General features: G+C 47.3%; 1 long non-coding RNA gene across 1 annotated transcript; it reads left to right on the top strand.

Moving 5' to 3' along the window:
- Positions 1-1,223: 1,223 nt before the first annotated feature.
- On the top strand, positions 1,224-2,577 carry LOC126068444 (uncharacterized). The gene is made up of 3 exons (XR_007515685.1): positions 1,224-1,702; positions 2,111-2,158; positions 2,395-2,577. It is a non-coding gene; the product is annotated as an uncharacterized LOC126068444 (long non-coding RNA).
- The last annotated feature ends 6,754 nt before the right edge of the window (positions 2,578-9,331 follow it).

The following is a 9,331-nucleotide window of genomic DNA, read 5'->3' as shown; positions in this document are numbered from 1 at the left end:
ATAACACAGTATTATTCAGCCATAAAGAAAAATGAAGTTCTGATACATGCCACCAATAGATGAACCTTGAAAACAGTATGCTCAGTGAAGTAAGTCAGATACAATAGAACAAGTATTGTATCAGCCACACATATGAAATATCAAAAATATGCAAATCCATCCAGACAAAGGATTAGTGATTATCAGGGGCTTGGGGGAGGGGGAATGGGAAGTTAAAAAAATGTTCATTTCTTTAGCCACATGTCAAGCGCATTGGGCAAATCTGCTGCCAAAGACTTCTTTAAAGTGTTAAAAAGCAAAGATGTCACTTTGAGGACTAAGGTGCACCTGACCCAATTCATGGTATTTTCAGCTGCTTCGTATGTATGCGAAAGCTGGACAATGAATAAGAAAAGACTGAAGAACTGATGCCTTTGAATTACGGCGTTGGCAAATAATATTGAATCTACCATGGCCTGCCAGAAGAAAGAACAAATCTGTCTTGAAAGAAGTACAGCCAGAGTGCGCCTTGAAGCAAGAATGGTGAGACTTCGTCTCACATACTTCGGACGTGTTATCAGCAGGGACCAGTCCTTGGAGAAGGGCATCATGCTTGGTAAAGTGGAGGGTCAGCGGAAAGAGAAAGACCTTCAACGAGATGGACTGACACAGTGCCTGCAACAATGGGCTCAAACATAGCAAAGATTGTAAGGATGGCGCAGGACCGGGCAGTGTTTCGTTCTGTTTTACATAGGGTCTCTCTGATTTGAACAGACTCGACAGCACCCAACAACAAAAACAACAAATGCTCAGCAGCCACCATGGCTGGCGGCTACCATGCTGAACAGAGCAGACAGAGCATTTCCATCATGACACGGACAGCTCCGTGGAATGTAAACAATAACACAGAATTGCTGACCCTTTGCAGGAGCCCTGGTGGAGAGTGGTTAAGCTCTCAGCTGCTAACCAAAGGCTGGTAGTTGGAACCCTACAGCTGCTCTGCAGGAGAAAGATGTAGCTGTCTGCTTCCGAAAAGATTACAGCCTTGGAAACCTCGTGGGGCGGTTCTACTCTGTCCTGCAGAGTTGCTATGAGGCGGAATCAACTCCATGGCAACGGTTTTTTGTTTTTGTTTTTTAATGCTTTTACACTCCAGTGTTGGTCGGTGATTGGCTGCCCCTGGAGGGATTGGTGGGAATCTCCTGGGCAGCTCCAGGGAGGCTGCCCAGTCAGCCAAGGGCAATTCCCCGATGGAAAAACATAGGAGATAAGCCGTTAGCCAGAGCACTCACAACGGCTCCACAGTCACCATCGGGACCTGCGGGAAGCACCAACAGCGAGTGCTACCCACGGCGGCGTCTGAGCAGGTGCAAGCCAGGATGCAAGGCCCCGGTTAGGCAACACTCCTTCCCTGCTGACCCCCACTGGGGACTCAGAAGCTTCTGGGATTGCACCTAGGGTGCACCTTTGAGCCTTGTCTGTCCGTAGGGTTCAGACAGGCACTAACAATGTAAACGTATCTGATGGGCAGTCCCTCCAGTCATGGTCAGATTGCAGGAGGACAATGGAGGCTTAGAGGGCAGCCTCAAAGGGAGAAAGGGAGCTGGCCCAGAAAGACCTAGAAAAGTGACTGAATGTCAAAGGGGGTGGTGGCAGTGGGCAGAACTTGAAACCGCTGCTGGGACTGTCTCATCAGCCACTGTGTCCTACAAGGAAGATGAAGGTATAAATTACTGAGTTTTTATTATGCTTCTATAACACATTTTCTTATTTGTTGATATCTGTCTGCTCTTTGGAGTCTCCGGCTGGTGCAAACAATGAAGCATCCAGTACTAACCAAAGCGTTGGCAGTTTGAACTTACCCAGAGGTGCCTTGGAAGAAAGGCCTGGCAATCTGTTTGTGAAAGGTCACAGCCATGAAAACCCTGTGGAGCACAGTTCTACTCTGCACACCGAATTGATTCCAGGGTGGCTGATGTGGTATACTCTGGTTACCTCTTCATGTGACCTCAATTTTTAATGCCATCTTCTATAGAGACAATAAAGACAATTCAGTCTTTTCTCTTATATAGTTAATAAGAATTTGTTTGTTACCATTGCTACTTTAGAAGGATTTCGTTTTGCTTCACAGATGGGAAATGCTGCATCCCTACCTCCTTGCTCAGGGGAAAGTCCTCAGGTAACAGAGCCCTGTGATCTCACTCTCTATGGCATCCCAGCACCTGCTGCCACAGCACCTGGTCTAGTCCAGTTTGGATCCTCACTGTCCCGTTCTACCACCTGGCTGGTCTGGTCACTGGGGGACGAAGGGTGGGTAGAGGGGTACAGGGAGGCCAGCTGTGAGCCTGAGACATAGCCACCCCTGAGGAGGGAGCAAAGGAGCTTCTCATTCATATTCTTCTCCTTGGGGTCAAGGATAGAATCCAGAGGCTGAACAACACTGAAGGTGCTCCATTCATGCCACACCAGCCCCATTCCAAATGCCAGCACCTGTGACTCTGCCTGACAGCTGTTCTCTGACCACCAAAGCTGACTTTGCTCATCTGTACAGCAAGCTGCAGGTGTCCAGGAATTGCCCCCTCCCAGCAGCCTTCAACCAATGGGTAATGGAAGTAAGTGTATAAATGGAGCCCTGGTGGTTCAGTGGTTAAGGGCTATGGCCGCTAACCAAAAGTTGGCAGTTTGAATCCACCAGACGCTCCTTGGAAACCCTATAGGGCAATTCTGCTGTCTTTAGGGTCGCTATGAGGCAGAATCGACTCGACCGTGGTGAGTTTTGCTTTCGGAGTGTATAAGTACCCCCAGCTCCTTGTTTTTTGGTGGGAGACTCAAGCCTGAGCCTATACAGGCTCCCCACCATGACCCAAGTCCAGTCGTCCCCAGTGGTAATTGGCTTGATAATACCCACGCGCCCTTTAAGAGCTGCCTTTCCTGTACCACTTATTCGTCCTCCCAAATGAATGACTAGACCGGAATCATTGTCTCCACACCTGCTTTTGGAAGAAATCAACTAAGACGCTCAACGAGGTCTACCAGGGGAAGTAATCACTGGGGATGAGTGATGAGGACATAGCACTGGCAGCCCGCTGGCCAGCCCGAGGCCCAGTACTGTCAGCAGGGCAGATTGCAGCAGCAGGCCATCTCTCTACCTCTGCTGAACAGTTAGTTAATTCTGGAGTAAAGACTGTTAGCAAGCATGTGAGCCATAAAACAAGCTGCTTACTCCCACATCAGGCCTCTCAGCACTGAAGCTAACACTTTGTTCCCCACCTGTGACTCCCCTGTTTATCTCTCAGCTGGTTCAGAACTTGGAAGGAGAATGGGAGGTTATCGACGAAGCCTCCTGAAACCGTTACAATAAGCATGGTGGAAAGAGAGGGATCTGGGATGAGCAACACCCAGAGAGATGGGTCAGAGGTTGGTGAGATGCAGCCACTGGCCCAAGGAAAGGAGCAAACCCCAAGACCACAGAGGAAGAGGCAGAACAAGGTACGAGGCAGCTTACCAGAGTAAGAATTTAGGAACAAAAACAAGGCAGAAGCCAAATAATAGGGATGCGTGGGGCTGCTTGGGATGAGATGCTGTTGGATGCGCCCAGGGGTTGGAACTCGGTCACTGTAGCCAGAACGGAGTAACGTCGTCCACACTGACACATAGCCTGTGGGGCCATTCTTTAGTCCCCTTTCTCAGACTTTGTAGACATTAGCCTTAAAAGCCCTCCTGAGCAGTTTGTATCTTCCACCTTCTCTGTCAAGGCTCAGGAACTGGGAGGGAATGCCAGCTGCTCTAAATGACTTCAGTCTTGTCCTGATCCAGACAGGTCACGTACCAGGTATACAGGTCAGGGCTCTGTCTCTTACAAGTGGCACAAACCTGACTCAAACCAGCTTCAGCAGAAAGAGGCTTTATTGGTTCCGGTAACTGGGAAAGACCCTGGGCTGGCTTAGAGGTTTGGAGGAAGAGCTAAAGAATCCAGGGCCTCAGAAACTGGAACTGTGGACTCACTGCCAGTCACACTCTCTCTGCTCTCAGTTCTCAACAGTTAGCCTCTGCTTTTCCTTGTATGTTCATCTTAGTCTCTCTTACTGAAGACAAGTGTTCACAACCTTTTTTATTCCCCCTGCAGCCCAAGAGTCACATTGTCTCAGCTTAACAATGCCAACTGAAAGAGATCCTTGTATCAGTTCCCCGGCGTCTCAGTCATGTAGTGCTGCTATAACAGAAATACTGCAAGTGGATGGCTTTAACAAACAGCAATTTATCCCGTCACAGTTTCGGAGGCTAGAAGGCCGAATTCAGGGTGTCAGCTTAGGAGAAGGCTTTTCCTCTGTAGGTTCTGGGGGAAGGTCCTTGTCATCAATCTTCCCCTGGTACGGTACAATTGATTACTGATGGATTAATTTTGTGTGGCCTTTCTAGCCATGGCCTTGTAACTCCCACCCTTTTAAACAGGATTCTTCTGTAGAATCTTTGATCAGACGTTCAGTAATTCTGGCCAGGCACCATCCAGTTCTTCTGGTATCTTGGAAAAGGCGGCAGCCCTTCATGGAGGCAGTTGGCCACATATTCCATTTCCTTCTCCTATTTCTGACTTTCCTTCTTCTTCTGTTGCCTCAGGTGAAAAGAGACCAATTGTTGTACCTTGGATGGCTGCTTGCAAGCTTTTAAGACCCCAGGCACTAGGGAACAATCTAGGAAGTAGAACAGGGGCACCCAACAGAATAGGCTGATTAACTGGGGTGTCCCATGAAGCTACACTGAGAATTTAACTATGACACGTATATTTTCAAACAAATCTTCACAATATTATCATGAGGTAATTATAATCAGATAAGATAGAAAAAAAAAATTTTTTTTAAGATCTTACCATCCTGGTTTAGGAGCTGGGAGAATCCAGCCTCACTCTTCCCTCTGCACAGGTGAGCTAACTCAGTGTTTTCTAAGGCACGTTTTTCCAGAGCACAGGCCCCCTAGATGCTCCATGAAAAGAGGTTCTGTGGTCAGTTATGACTGGGAAACCTCTGACTGATTCACAGTACCTGTCAGCTTATTAAAGGTTCTAAAAGAAACCACAGTTTAGAAACTGTGAACTGAAATCTGTTTAATATTGATCACAAGGAATTTGCACCATTATTGGACCCTAAACCTCATGTTTCTACGTAGATCTTCTCTTGTTCCCTCCTGTTTTCATAGAGGATCCATCTCTCACCTAAGGCCAGTCCCTCCACCTACGCCCAGGACCCTGCCCCCTCCTTCTTTCTCGGGACTTTTTTTTGTGTGTGTGCTTTAAGTGAAAGTTTTAAATCAAGTCAGTCTCACATACAAAGACTTATACATACCTTGCTATGTACTCCTAGTTGCTCTCCCCCTAATGAGACAGCACACTCCTCTCCACAGTGTATTCCTCTCCGGACTTTTGTATCTTATCTTTTCCTGGGTCACTACCCTCTCCCTGGATCTTTTCCATTAGCATTTACACAAATTCAGGAGCCTCCCTTTCAATGAGGTACAGGGACCAGCAACATCTCCCTCACCTAGGAGCTTGTTAGAAATGTAGAATCTCAGGCCCCACCCCAGACCTGGGAGTCAAAATCTACATTTTAATAAGATCCTCCAGGGATTCCAAGGCCCATTAAAATTTGAGAAGCGCTGTTTTGTAAATCACAGTCAAGTCTCTGTTGTAAAAATGCAGTCAGATCTTATCTAACCTCTGCCAAAAAAATTCCCGTTTTCCCTTTTCCCCTTCCTTCCTTCCCTTCTTCTTTCCTTCCTTTCTTCCTCCCTCCCTCTCTCCCTGTCTTTCTTCTTCCTTCCCTCCCTCCCCTTGTTTTGAAACTGCTGACATTTTCCAAAACTAGTTTTCCAAGGACTCTGGCAAACAGTGGTGGTGGCACCAGACCCCCGTGCTCTGTGAATTCCACGCGGCCTCAGGTAGGCAGGTCGCAGTGCAGCGTCCATGCGTAGAGGATTTTGATTTCTTTTGTTTTGCAGAAATGACACTTTCAGAGTGTGCCAGTCATTATTAACCTGTCTCTTCTTAGCTCTGCTCCCTGCCCTGGTATTTCACAGGGCTGACCTTACAACTACGTTTCCCAGGCTCCCTTGCTAACTGGGTGCCGCCAGTGGGAAGCACTGGTAGAAGACTGGAGGTGGGAGGAGGGTGTCTTCCTCGTGGTGAAACCACCCTTGTGGTTCCCGTCTGGTTCTTGGGCTCTGCTAATACCTCCTCCTGCCCTATTTCTTGATCCCTAGGGTGGCGGCAACTTCCTGCTCTTGCTAATCTCCAGGTTGTTTCCTGTTTGGCTTTTTGATTCTTCCAACGCCTGTATAACTGGTTTTCTATACCTGGTATGGGTTATGTTTGGACCCTGATAGACAGATACATCGAGGTATTAGGAAATGGGAGCAGGGAGGGAGATGGTTTGAGATACAGGCACATGCTACTTGATCTGGTAGACGACCCTGAAGTGAGGCACCTCAGGGAAAGCAATGGAGACTAGCAGGCAAGGGCAGCACAGCATTGCTGATGCGCTCTTACCTGTGAGTCCTCTTAGAGCAGTTTCCCTTCAGACCTAACATTTTCTGCCCTGGGAGCTTGTGGGAAAGTTTCGTGAATGAAGACAATGGTCTCCCTACAACGTTAGTGATTCTTATACATAATAGATAAAGATACAAGGGAGACTGTCTTTTTTTCCTCTCAAAGACTGTTCAAGTAGCAGGTCAGTGCACTCTGAATAGTGCTCTTTCAAATGCAGAGTGAACAGAATTCTGGATTCACACACTTCTGGGACAGTTGAAGATGACGGCTTACTGAAGAGGATTTTTGCAAGATGATTCTGTAATGAAAATGTAAGTCTCAAAGTCAGGAAAAAAGAAAATGTATTTATATCAGCCTGAGCCCAGAAGAGGTAGACAGTGCCTGGCTACCACCACAAACCACTCTGACAGAGATCACGGTAGAGGGTCCCAGACAGAGTGGGAGACAAATGTAGAACAAAATTCAAATTCACAAAGAAAAAACCAAACTTCTTACTGGTCTGACAGAGACTGGAGGAACCCCCAAGACTATGGCCACTGGACACCCTGCGAATTCAGAACTAAATCCACTCCCAAAGTCCACCTTTCAGACAAAGATTAGACAGCCCTATAAAACAAACAATAACACACCTGAGGAATGTGGTTCTTTGTTCAATCAAGTATATGAGACCAAATGGGCAACACCTGCCTCAAGTCAAAGATGAAAAGGCAGGGACAGGAAAATTTGACAAATGGACAGAGGGAGCCCAGGGTAGAGATGGGGAGAGTGCTGACACATTGCAGGGATTGCAACCAATGTCACAAAACAATACGTGTATAAATTATGAATGAGAAACTAATTTGTACTGTCAACATTCACCTAAAGCACAATGAAATTAAAAAAAAATGTATTTGTTCAGAATATTGCGAGTGTTTCAATATGCATGTTAAAATCGATCACCCCTAACGTGTCCCACGATCCAAACAGGAGATAAGAATTGCGCTGGGCCCCAGGGACTGCACAGCTGAGTCTGGGAGAGCAGGGCAGATGGGAAGCCCCACAAATAAGGGCTCCCACCAACCACGGTGGCCCATGCCTTCTCTGGAGGTTGACCTGGAACTGCCAGCTCTTGGGTGTGGCCCCTGGGGAGCTGCCTAACCAGGGTGTGGGGTGAGAGCACTCTGCAGGGAAGGAATGTCTCTTCACCTTTGACAAGCTGAAGTGGCCATTTGGCCAGGGTGTGGGGTGGGTGGAGCTTTTGGCTGAGATTAGAGGCCCCAGCTGTGTGCCCGGTTTGAGGAGGGGATGACCCAACACTTTTCTCCCAGCTGCCATGGGAACCGACTTGGGGAGCTGGTGGGTAGTTTCTCATAGTAGAAGGGGGCACATCTCATTCTCCTCTGAGGGACTGTGAGGTGCGGCCATGAGCACCCCTTGTTGTTGTTTTTCAGCTGCCGTCAAGTTGCACCGACTCATGGTGACCTCATGCCCAGAGGGATCAGACCATTGTGATCCATAGATTTTCATTGACTGATTTTTTCAGAGGTAAATCACCAGGCCTTTTTTCCTAATCTGAAAGCTCCGCTGAAACCTGTTTAGCATCGGAGCAACGCGCAAGCCTCCCCTGACAGAGTGGTGGCTGTGCTGGAGGTGCCTTGGCTGGGAGACAAACGGGTGTCCCGCATGAAGGTGAGAATTCTATCTCTGGACCACCACAGGCAACCCCCAGAAACAAACCCAGTGCCATCGAGTCAATTCCGACTCATAGCGACCCTATACCTTCTCAAATGTGGAACACTGTCCTTTTATCCTTAGGTAGGAAGTCAAGCCTGAAGCTTTGAATGCCTCGTTGACTTTAACCTCCGTCATCTATTCCTGTATGAGTCTAGCACCCAGAATCCTTGGAAAAGTAAAAATCCATTGTTACATGTGTTGAAGACAAATTTGTGTGGTTGAGAAAATGCCAGATAAAAGTTTTTAATTTTTAGCTTTGATTTTCTTTATAAGTGCTCCCAGTAAAAAACCCAAGTGCTACCCTTTAAAAGTGACTGGTGATCGAGAAAAACTGTTGTTTACAATTCCGTTCCCTCCTCCTAAGGAGGCAGTTCCTAGCAACCAGAGGCTCTTTCGTTTGCTAAACACAAAATCAACTTCCTTGTAATAACGGCCTCCCCTGTACGTGAGGATGGAGTCAAGTGCCACGTGTAGGAATGCGAGATTGGCAAAGGGGGGCAGAGGTTAGTGCTCTGCTTCAGGAAGGGAGAACAGAGATGGCCAAAGTCCCTGTGCAGAGTGGAGCTGGCGAGCCAAATGAGGCTGAAGTCTGCCTGGGGCAGGATAAGGCAGCAACCCGAGGGGAGAGGGAAGGCTTTGAGGAGAAAAGATACCTTTACACAGGGTTATCTGGTGTGAAACACCACGCCACTATATAATGTAAACTGTGCCCTTTGTTCTCCCTAGAAAATTCTAGATTCTAGAGTAAAATACCCATTTTGCATTATTGTATGGAATCCACTTTCTTTGGAAATTCAGTGAGTTCTGAGGCAGGGAGGGGACAGCGCCTACCCTGGGGGCTCAGGCACTTACTTAGAAGTGTTATATACTTATCTTAAATGTTTGAAATGTACAGAAACACCCAATGTAAGAAGTGAAATCTACACCCTCTCTTCTGGCCACCTCTCCTGTTCAGAGTTTACCTACTCATGGTTAATAGTTGGGCGTGTATCCTTCAGTACGTCTTTTCTGAGCACAGACAGACACATACACAATTGACTGGGCTCAAAAAGAACTCAAGGTTGAAAATAAATTTCCTTTAGAATTTTGAAGCTATTGATT

This window comes from Elephas maximus, chromosome 27, assembly GCF_024166365.1.
Source record: "Elephas maximus indicus isolate mEleMax1 chromosome 27, mEleMax1 primary haplotype, whole genome shotgun sequence".
Lineage (NCBI taxonomy): Eukaryota > Metazoa > Chordata > Mammalia > Proboscidea > Elephantidae > Elephas > Elephas maximus.
Note: the sequence above shows the minus strand (reverse complement) of the source record. Positions and strands in the feature narration are given on the sequence as shown.